This window comes from Gopherus flavomarginatus, chromosome 3 (assembly GCF_025201925.1).
Source record: "Gopherus flavomarginatus isolate rGopFla2 chromosome 3, rGopFla2.mat.asm, whole genome shotgun sequence".
Classification (NCBI taxonomy): domain Eukaryota; kingdom Metazoa; phylum Chordata; order Testudines; family Testudinidae; genus Gopherus; species Gopherus flavomarginatus.
The window spans coordinates 42,493,371-42,503,865 of NC_066619.1; positions in this window are offsets into that span (position 1 = coordinate 42,493,371).

The following is a 10,495-nucleotide window of genomic DNA, read 5'->3' on the forward strand; positions in this document are numbered from 1 at the left end:
ATAAATATCTTACTCTATGGTCTCTGTTAACACATGCTGAAACTGATAGCAAAATCATGACTACATTTTTTTTAATGTTTAATTGACAAGATCAGGCAGAGAAGAGACGGCACAGAAAATGGGATACATTTATAGATACAGAGAATTAACTGGGATGGAAAAGCAAACAGAAGCACACCATATACTGTGGTGCATCTGCTACACTGGAGACCAATGAGGCTCAACTATATTGTTCATGCTGTGCTGTGCATGCTTTTTTAGTTACACATTTTTCAGGAAAGGAATCATAGTTGTAAGCATTTATTTTTAGCTGTTTGCACCCACAACTACAGTCATTTTGAAGCCTAACTACCAGATTTCACCCACAAATTAGGTATTTAGACTATTAAATAGATGCAGTTATTGGTGTAAATGACTGCACCTGCAGTTTTGTGCCTGGATTTCATTACAGACACAAAATTGCCTCATTAATATTGGAGGCTGGCATGAGGCCCAGCTAAAAATACGTGCCTATAACTATTATTATTCCTTTATTTATAAACTTAATTACCTTAATTTGTGAGGGCATATGACATCTAATTAGAATAAATGCAGGTGTAAATATCATGTATGTACATTTCTATCTACAATTTAATTTGGAGGCCATTTTTTTAAAGTAAGCATTAGAATGTGCTCTTCTTTTAATGGTTATAGGCCAAGAAAACCTATCAACTTCCATATAAGCTGCCAACTCCCACCCCAAGGAGTTTTCTAGGGTGGTAAACAACTTCATCAATGATTACTGAGTGTCTGCAGCCTGAATCAGAACTGATTACCAAGCCCTGATAAGAACTATTATCCTAATTTCCCAAAGAGGTCACAAACATTCCAGAAGGTTTTCCAAACAACCTGGATCTGTCCCACCTGCACTCATCAGCCACTAGTCCAAATGCATTCCCAGAGTTCAAGTACATTCACTCATCAAGAAGTTCTGGTTACCATAAAGGAGACTTTACCCAAGACTTGTGATTCTGACCATACCCTTCCTAGCTCATGAAAGAGTGATGAACACCTTTTGCCACTCCTAACCAAAACAGTATATGCATCATTTTCCTCCTTCAAACATACAATAGTCTGACCGACATTGAAGAAACCCATTCTGAATACATCACTTCTAGAGAAGTACCACCCAATGTCAAACCTCTTATTCCTGAGCAAGCTAGGGTGACCAGATGTCCTGAATTTATAGGGACAGTCCCGATTTTGGGGTCTTTTTCTTATATAGGATCCTACTACCCCCTACTCCCTGTCCCAATTTTTCACATTTGCTGTCTGGTCACCCTAGAGCAAGCTCAGAGAAGCTAGTCAACTTCAAACTCCTCTAATTAGAGTGAATATTCTAGACCCAGCACAATCTGGACACAGGCCATGACATGAACGGAAACATTTTAGCAGCACTAATGGATGATCTCTTCCTGTCAATAGACAGAGGGAAGAGATCCACTCCATCCTTCTGGATCTCTCTGCAGCAACTGACACGATCAACCAAAAGATACTGTTATCTTGCTTGAGAAAGGTGGCAGGGGTCCAGGGTAAAGTGCTAAATAGGTCTGAGTCCTACATGGAAGGATGTACCTAATTAATAGTGATGGGAAACTGGAATTCCACCACTAGGTTCCTCAAGTAGAATCCCACAAGGATCAATTCTCTTTTCTACTCAACATCTACATGCAACTGCTAGGTGAACTGGCCAAAGGACGTGGACTCAAGTACCAGTGATATACATATGACACATAGCTCTACCTATCCTCCAGAACATATGACCACACCATTACCACCCATAATCAGAAGTGCTCCTGGGTTCCTCATGGATGCTAAGCTCTCACACAGCATCTGCACTTTCTACCATCTCTGGTTGACTAACAGTATAGTCAATGCCAATTATTTGGATTTAATGTGGTTAACTTTAGCTCAAGAAACCTCACTAAACCTGAAATTTCCTGCTTATTGAGTAGCATCCATAGCAGTTTTTTAACATGGTGGTAAATGGGAAATAAAGATCACCATCCATCTGCTTAGGAAAATCATGCTAGCAACTTGCTATTAACCAACATGCTTAAACAGAGATATTCCTAGCAGTGTCAACCAGTATATGAATAGATCCAAACAAATCCATCTTTAGCAGGACCGAGCACTATCTTGTTTTGAAAATGTCCAAAAGTCACATGCTAATAGCAAATGGCAAGTATATCCAATTTGTCCCTTTCTGCAGTTTAAAACAATACAATTTCTTGAAGAGTAACTCCTAGATGCCCTAGATAAGCTTCAGGTTTCTCTTCTATTTTAATTGCACCCTCACACTGTTCCCATTTGTCATTTTTAAATAAATATAATTAGCCAGCTGCCAAGAAAACTCTGGCTCCTACACACTTAAGCCTTACTCAAGATTGACAATTCCAGGGCCAGACCACAACATTTTGGCATCTGAGGCGGGGAGCTCAAATGACGCCCCCATGCCCCCTCGCTTGGGCCAAAACTTTGAAAGGTCTCAATTTTACCTTTTTCCTGTTCTACTCCTCTCATGGTACTGCTCTGCTACCTACTCCAATAAAGGAGGACTAACAACTTAAAATGCTTTGTTCAAAATTTTTAAGTAACACTTACCTTTCAAACGCCTGAACAGCAAATGTAACTTTTATTGTCTGCACAGTAAACACTGGCATTTTTATCTGTTTGAATAATCAAAGTGGTGCTTTCCATGCCTTTTGGTTGCAAAGGTTTGAACTGCTTCCTGCTGAAGGTCCCCAGTCTGGGCCACCTCAGCCCTATTGCAATGGCTGCAAGGCTGACAAGCCTCTCTTGTGTCACTGTGGAGTGTAGATGTGTTTTTATTAACTTCAGCTTGCAGAAGCTGTGTTCTCCACTGGCAACTGTTACAGGAAGTGTTAGAAGTATGTGCAGAGCAACAAAACCATTTGGAAATAGGGTGCTCATCTTATTTGTGCACATATATTCCAGAACACCCTTTAGAGTTGATGTATGTATCTTGAAAGGGCTTTCAGCTGATCACCTAAATAACTCACATCAATATCATGCATGTCATCATGTGTCAACATTGTCTCTAGTGCCCTGCATTGCTAGTGTAGATCTTCTTCAGGTATAGTGAGGAGTTTTGGAACATCATACAACATCCCAAATATACTGTTGTGTTCCTTGAGCTGCATGAAACATTCTTCAACTGACTGTATTGCACAATCTAGCACCTGGTTAAAGAATACAACTTTGAATTATTGTTTGGGGTCTCTTATGGGATTATCCCGTGCCTCGTAATCAAAATGTCGTCTTCTCTGATGACTCTTGTATTCTTGAATGGGTGGGAAAATAGCTATAGTGTGACGTTCCTCTGCCAACTGCTGTGCACTCTTCAGAATGTTTTGAAATCCCTCATCTGACTGGTAAGACTGTAGGTATGACTTTGCTTTGTCTAGTTGTTCCATTGCTCCAGATATATCAAGGTCAACACCTTGGAGTCTCTTGCTTACAACATTTATTTCAAACAGTATGTCATGCCACAACACAACACAACAGAAATTTGAAGTTACATATATTTCTTGTCATTCCATTTCCCTCTGCCAGTGTTCTCCCATGAACAGTTTCTGTCATAGCATTATCCTCCATAATGGCAACTATGGCATCAACTATCTTCCCAATTTGGTGTTTTATCATCTCCATTCAACTTTCCCATTGTGTGGCATTCAGTGGTTTCAGTGTCAGAGAGGATGTTCCCAGATGTTTCAAAATTTGCCCTCGATGAATTGACGTAGAGAAAAATACTTAGATGCTTTGAATTACCTTAAAAAATTCAACAGCCTCACTAGAAGCTGATGCTGCATCACTGACCACCAAGTTCAATGAATGAGAACTGCATGGGACAAAAAAAGCTCAAGGCTTTAAACTCTCAGATCCGTGTCTGCACTCCTCTGTTCTTTCCTCTCATGTTGGCACCATTATCATAGCCCTGACCTCTCACGTCAGCTATCTCAATTCCCATATCTTCCAGCTTTTTAAAAAGCACATTTGTCATACCAGCTCCAGTAGTATCATCAATGTCAATAAATTCTAGAAAATGCTCTCTGACAGTCACCATTGCAGGGAAATTTTCACTAGGTTCTATTGTTGTCACAAAATGCACCATTAAAGTAATTTGTTCCGTATGCCTGATGTCAGGTGTGCAGTTCAGAATAACAACGTAATATCTTGCTGACTTCAGATCTGCCACAATCTTCTGTTTGACTTTTGTTGCCAGTAACTGTATGATCTCACTTTGAAAGGTTTTCCAAGGTAGTGGTGTGTGTACAGTTCTTGGGTGGTGACTCTTCTTAGATGCTCCTGGAGTATAGCATCAAACTCAGCCTTCAGCTCCACAATTTTAAGGAAGTTTCCATTGTTTGGCACATACAGCTGATCTGAAGTGCCATGCAGTGCTAGGTTTTGGGTAGGAAGCATTCTCACAATGGCAATGAGACTTTTCAGAACATTTTGCCAGTAAAGAGACTCTGATGCAATCTTCTCTTGATGATAATCATCTATGGTGGCCTTTAACCTTAGTCTCATCTCAGGCTCTTTTCATCTATGAATGCTCTCTGGTGATTTGCTGCCTTCTCATGGCATGCCAAATTTCTAGCCAGATTTTTCCAGCCCTTTGTTCCTGTAGAACCCAATATGGCTGGAACATTAGACTGGAAGAGTTTGCAACAAAAACAGTATGCAGCATTCTGGGTTTTTGAGTACATAAGCTATGGCCTCTCCACTTTGTCACCATTGGATGGGAACATGAAGTTTTTCACTTGCTGTGGCCCACGCAGTACAAGGAAGTCCCTCAGGCTACTGCTCAAGTGGATCCACAGTCCTGGATCACCTAGACTTAAGGAACTAAATTCAGCAGCAGTTGTTTCTTGCACCTCCGCCACACTGTTCTCTGATCTACATTTTTCTTCAGGAATGTGCATGATTACATCCATTTGAGATGGAGATATGGATACTGCAGTAGCTGCCAGGTCACCTGCACTCTGACTAACTGTAAGATCAGGAATCTCCTCACCACTCACATCCTCACTGGGGCCTGAAGGCTCACCATGAACATATGTGTCTATGTATCTCAGGAGAGCTCCTTCCTGCTTACATAGAAAAGCTTCCTTTGCTTTCCAGAGGGGCGTTTTCTTCTTTCACTTATGGGAGATGTTAAGGTAATCTCTATGCTGGATTTTAACATTGAGAAGGAAGAAAACGAAGTAAGAAAGGATACAGCCGTAGGTAGGAGGATGGACATAAGGAGGAAGGGTAGAGTAGATACTAGTCTAACAGGTGATACTGGCAGTAGAATTGGTAAAGAATGTGAGCAAAGCCAAACAACAAAAATTAAGATGTTTGTACACCAATGCAAGGAGCCTAGATAACAAAATGGAGGAACTAGAGTTACTGGTGCAGGAAGTGAAACCAGATATTATAGGGATAACAGAAACATGGTGGAATAGTAGTCTTGAGTGGAGTACAGGTATTGAAGGCTATGTGCTGTTCAGGAAAGACATAAAACACAGGAAAGACAGAAATAAAGGCCCAGGTGGTGGAGTAGCATTGTTGAGGTAGACTGTAAAGAAATAAGAAGGGATGGAATGGATGAGACAGAGTCTGTCTGGGCAAAAATCACTCGGGGAAGAAAGCTACTAGAGCCTCCCCTGGGATAGTGCTTGGGTTGTGCTATAGACCACCAGGATCTGGTTTGGCTATGGATAGAGACCACTTTAATGTTTTTAATGAAGTAAATACTAATGGGAATTGTGTGATCATGGGGGACTTTAACTTCCCAGATATAGACTGGAGGACAAGTGCTAGTAATAATAATAGGGCTCAGATTTTCCTGGATGCGATAGCTGATGGATTCCTTCACCAAATAGTTGCTGAACCAACAAGAGGGGGTGCCATTTTAGATTTGGTTTTGGTGAGTAGTGAGGACCTCATAGAAGAAATGGTTGTAGGGGACAACCTTGGTTTGAGCAATCATGAGCTAATTCAGTGTAAACTAAATGGAAGGATAAACAAAAATAGATCTGGGACTAGGGTTTTTTATTTCAAAAAGACTAACTTTAAAAAATTAAGGAAATTAGTTAGGGAAGTGGATTGGACTGAAGAACTTGTGGATCTAAAGGTGGAGAAGGCCTGGAATTACTTCAGGTTAAAGTTGCAGAAAGTATCAGAAGCCTGCATGCCAAGAAAGGGGAAAAAATCATAGGCAGGAATTGTAGACCAAGCTGGATGAGCAAGCATCTCAGAGAGGTGATTAAGAAAAAGTTGAAAGCCTACTAGGAGTGGAAGATGGGAGTGATCAGCAAGAAAACCTACCTTATTGAGGTAGGGATAAAGTGAGAAAGGCCAAAAGCCATGTGGAGTTGGACTTTGCAAAGAGAATTAAACCAATAGTAAAAGGTTCTATAGCCTTATAAATATATATAAATAAGAAGAAAACAAAGAAAGAAGAAGCGGGACCGCTAAACACTGAGGAATGAATGGAGGTTAATGATAACCTAGGCATGGCCCAACATCTAAACAAATACTTTGCCTCAGTCTTTAATTAGGCTAATGAGGAGCTTAGCGATAATGGTAGGATGACAAATGGAAATGAGGATATGGAGGTAGATATCACCACATTCGAGGTAGAAGCCAAACTCAAACAGTTTAATGGGACTATGTCGGGGGGCCCAGATCATCTTCATCCAAGAATATTAAAGGAACTGGCACATGAAATTGTAAGTCCATTAGCAAGAATTTTTAATGAATCCGTAAACTCAGGAGTTGTACTGTATGACTGGAGAATTGCTAACACAATTCCTATTTTTAAGAAAGGAAAAAAAACATGATCTGGGTAACTACAGGCCTGTTAGTTTGACATCTGTGGTATGCAAGGTTTGGAAAAAAATTTGAAGGAGAAAGTAGTTAAGAACATTGAGGTCAATGGTAATTGGACAAAATACAACATGGTTTTACAAAAGGTAGATCATGCCAAACCAACCTGATCTCCTTCGAGAAGGTAACAGATTTTTTTAGACAAAGGAAGCACAGTGAATCTAATTTACCTCGATTTCAGTAAGGCAGTTGATACGGTTCCACATGGGGAATTATTAGCTAAATTGGAAAAGATGGGAATCAACATGAAAATGGAATGGTGGATAAGGAACTGATTAAAGGGAAGATGACAACGGGTCGTACTGAAAGGTGAACTATCAGGCTGAAGGGAGGTTACTAGTGGAGTTCATCAGGGACTGGTTTTGGGACCAATCTTATTTAATCTTTTTATTACTGACCTTGGCACAAAAAGAGGGAATGTGCTAATAAAGTTTGCAGATGACACGAAGCTGGGAGGTATTGCCAATACAGAGAAGGTCCGGGATATCATACAGGAAGATCTGGATGACCTTCTAAACTGGAGTAATAGTAATAGGATGAAATTTAATAGTGAAAAGTGCAAAGTCATGCATTTAGGGGTTAATAACAAGATTTTTTGTTAAAGCTGGGGACGCATCAGTTGGAAGTAACAGAGGAGGATGACACTGGAATATTGGTTGATCACCAGATGATTATGAGCTGCCAATGTGATAATGGCCGTGAAAAAACTAATGCGGTCTTGGGATGCATCAGGTGAGGTATTTCCAGTAGAGATAAGGAGGTGTTAGTACCGTTATACAAGGCACTGGTGAGACCTCATCTGGAATACTGTGTGCAGTTCTGGTCTCCCATGTTTAAGAAGGATGAATTCAAACTGGAACAGGTACAGAGAAGGGCTACGAGGAATGGAAAACCTGTCTTATGAAAGGGGACTCAAAGAGCTTGGCCTGTTTAGCCTAACCTAAAGAAGGCTGAGGGGAGATAGGATTGCTCTCTGTAAGTAGATTAGAGGAATAAATACCAGGGAGGGAGAGGAATTATTTAAACTTAGTACCAATGTGGATCCAAGAACAAACGGATATAAACTGGCCATCAGGAAGTTTAGACTTGAACAGTCTTCCAAGGGGAGCAATAGGGACAAAAGACATATCTGGCTTCAAGACTAAGCTTGATAAATTTATGGAGGGGATGGTATGACGGGATAGCTTAATTTGCAAATTAATTGATCTTTAACTATTAGCGGTAAATATGCCCAATGGCCTGTGATGGGATGTTAGATGGGTGGGATCTGAGTTACTACAGAGAATTCTTTCCTGGATGTCTTGCTGGAGAGTCTTGCCCACATGTTCAGGGTTTAGCTGATCACCATATTTGGGGTCAGGATGGAATTTTCCTCCAGGGCAGATTGGCAGAGGCCATGGGGTTTTTTCGCCTTCCTCTGCAACATGGTCACTTGCTGGAGGGTTCTCTTCACCTTGAAGTCTTTAAACCACAATCTGAGGACTTCAATATCTCAGATATAGATTGAGGGTTGATACAGGAGTAGGTGGGTGAGATTCTGTGGCCTGCATTGTGCAGGAGGTCAGACTAGACTATCATAATGGTCCCTTCTGACCTTAAAGTCTATGATTCTATGACTGCTGTTCTGTGCCAGCTATAATGGCTCTCAACACTCAGTTGAAGGGGACAAATAAGGAGGCTGGTAGCAGGGCCTGAGTGAGGGAAGATACCAGTGTCTTAAGGGCCTAACTGGCTCCTACTACTTCAGTTGATTGCCTGTTCTCCTCAAGTGGGTTCAGGGAAGCAGCAGGAAGCAGGAAGCTCCCTGAGAAACTGGTGTTAATCAGTCCAGGCTCCTGGGAGTGCTAGGGAGGTACATAAAAGGCTCTTCTTCCTCTCTCTCTCTCTCTCTCTGTACCTCACAGACCACCTGCTGCTTTCTGTTATGTCTCTTGTGCCCTCCTTCCTCTAGCACAGCACTCCACAATCTCTGTGCATCTAGAGCAGACAGAATACATATGTACCAGCAGCAGACACAATTTTCTACACTCTGGGTCCTAGTGGTGCCTCCCCGCTCCACAGTCTGGCACCTGAGGCAGCTGCCTCAGTTCACCTTATGGTAAGGCCAGCCCTGGACAATTCCATAGCTGCTCTAGAATGGAACTATCATGGGAGATTGAAGTTCTGAAAAGTAAGGCAGTTTATCAGGTTACAAATGCACAGATGTCTAAGGCCAGTTTGTCATCCTGTCCAGATGCAAACAGAATACATTTTTAGTAGCTGTTATTTGAGAGTCCAGTATTAACAAGGAGTCCAGAAGGATCCCAAGACTGCTGACCAATATGACAATTTTGAGACAAATCCTTCTGAGGGATTCTTTTCCCACCAATATAACTTTAGTATTGACCGTACTGACTAGATTTCACTTCAGTCAATTCCTCTTCATCCAAGCTCTGATCTCAGTTAGGCCTTTTGACACCTGGTCAATCTCTGAGATTGTCACAGACACAAGAGAGAGATAATGCTTGTCCATTGCTGACATTTGTTTAAAATGTCTCATCACTTCTCCCAGTGATTGCATGTAGATATTTAATTGTGTGGGGCAGAGGATTGAACCATGTAGGACTCAACAAGTCAGAGCTCTAGTAACAGAGGAGTGGTTGCCCATCACCGCCTTCTGGGTTCTCTCATTTAGGAATGATTCAAGCCATCTTAACATGTTCTGATTGAATCTTGCAATGTATCTCAGGTGGGACAGCAGCAACCTATGATTGACAGTATTGAATACACTTTTAGATCTCTCAGTAGTAAGTATGGATGTTTGCTTTGTCCATGGATAACGTGCTATCATCTAGCAGTGGCACCACAGTATTTCAGTTCTGTATCCTGGTTTGAAGCCTCATGGGGAAGTATAAAGAATATTGGGAGTAAATAGGTGTGATCAGCAGTGTTTTTCTGCTTGCTTATCAAATACCTTCCTTACAAATGGGAGGCTGAATGCTGGATGCAGGTTGAGTCTAGTAGCAGTTTATAAAAAATACTGATGAGACTACTGCATGCTATAGGGATAGTGGCAAATTTCCCTCTTCAAATGAATTCTTGATAATCTCCACTAGTTAGTACTAAGTTGACAGGAAGATTTGCCTAGTGGCTAGAGCGGCACGATTTGCATAGGGTTTGAGAGACCTGGGTTCAAAGTCCCTGCTCTTCCACAGACTTTGGGGAAGTCACTTAGGCCCAGACTTTTAAAGGTATTGAAGCATTGGTCTACTCAGCATTGCAAGGCCTATGTGACTTGGATGGTTAAGTCCCATTTGCAAAAGTGACTTAGGCACTTAGTAGCCTAAGTCCCATTGACATTCAGTGAGACATACGCTCCTAAGTGCCTAAGTTACTTTTGACACTAGGACTTAAGCCTGGCAACACTGAACAGAACAATGCCTAAATACGTTCACAAATCTGGGCCTTAGCCTCTCTGTGACTCAGTTCTTCATCTGTAAAACTGGTATAATAGTATATCCCTACCTCACAGGCATGTTGAGAGTATAAATACCACAGTATCTGAACATCTCACAAT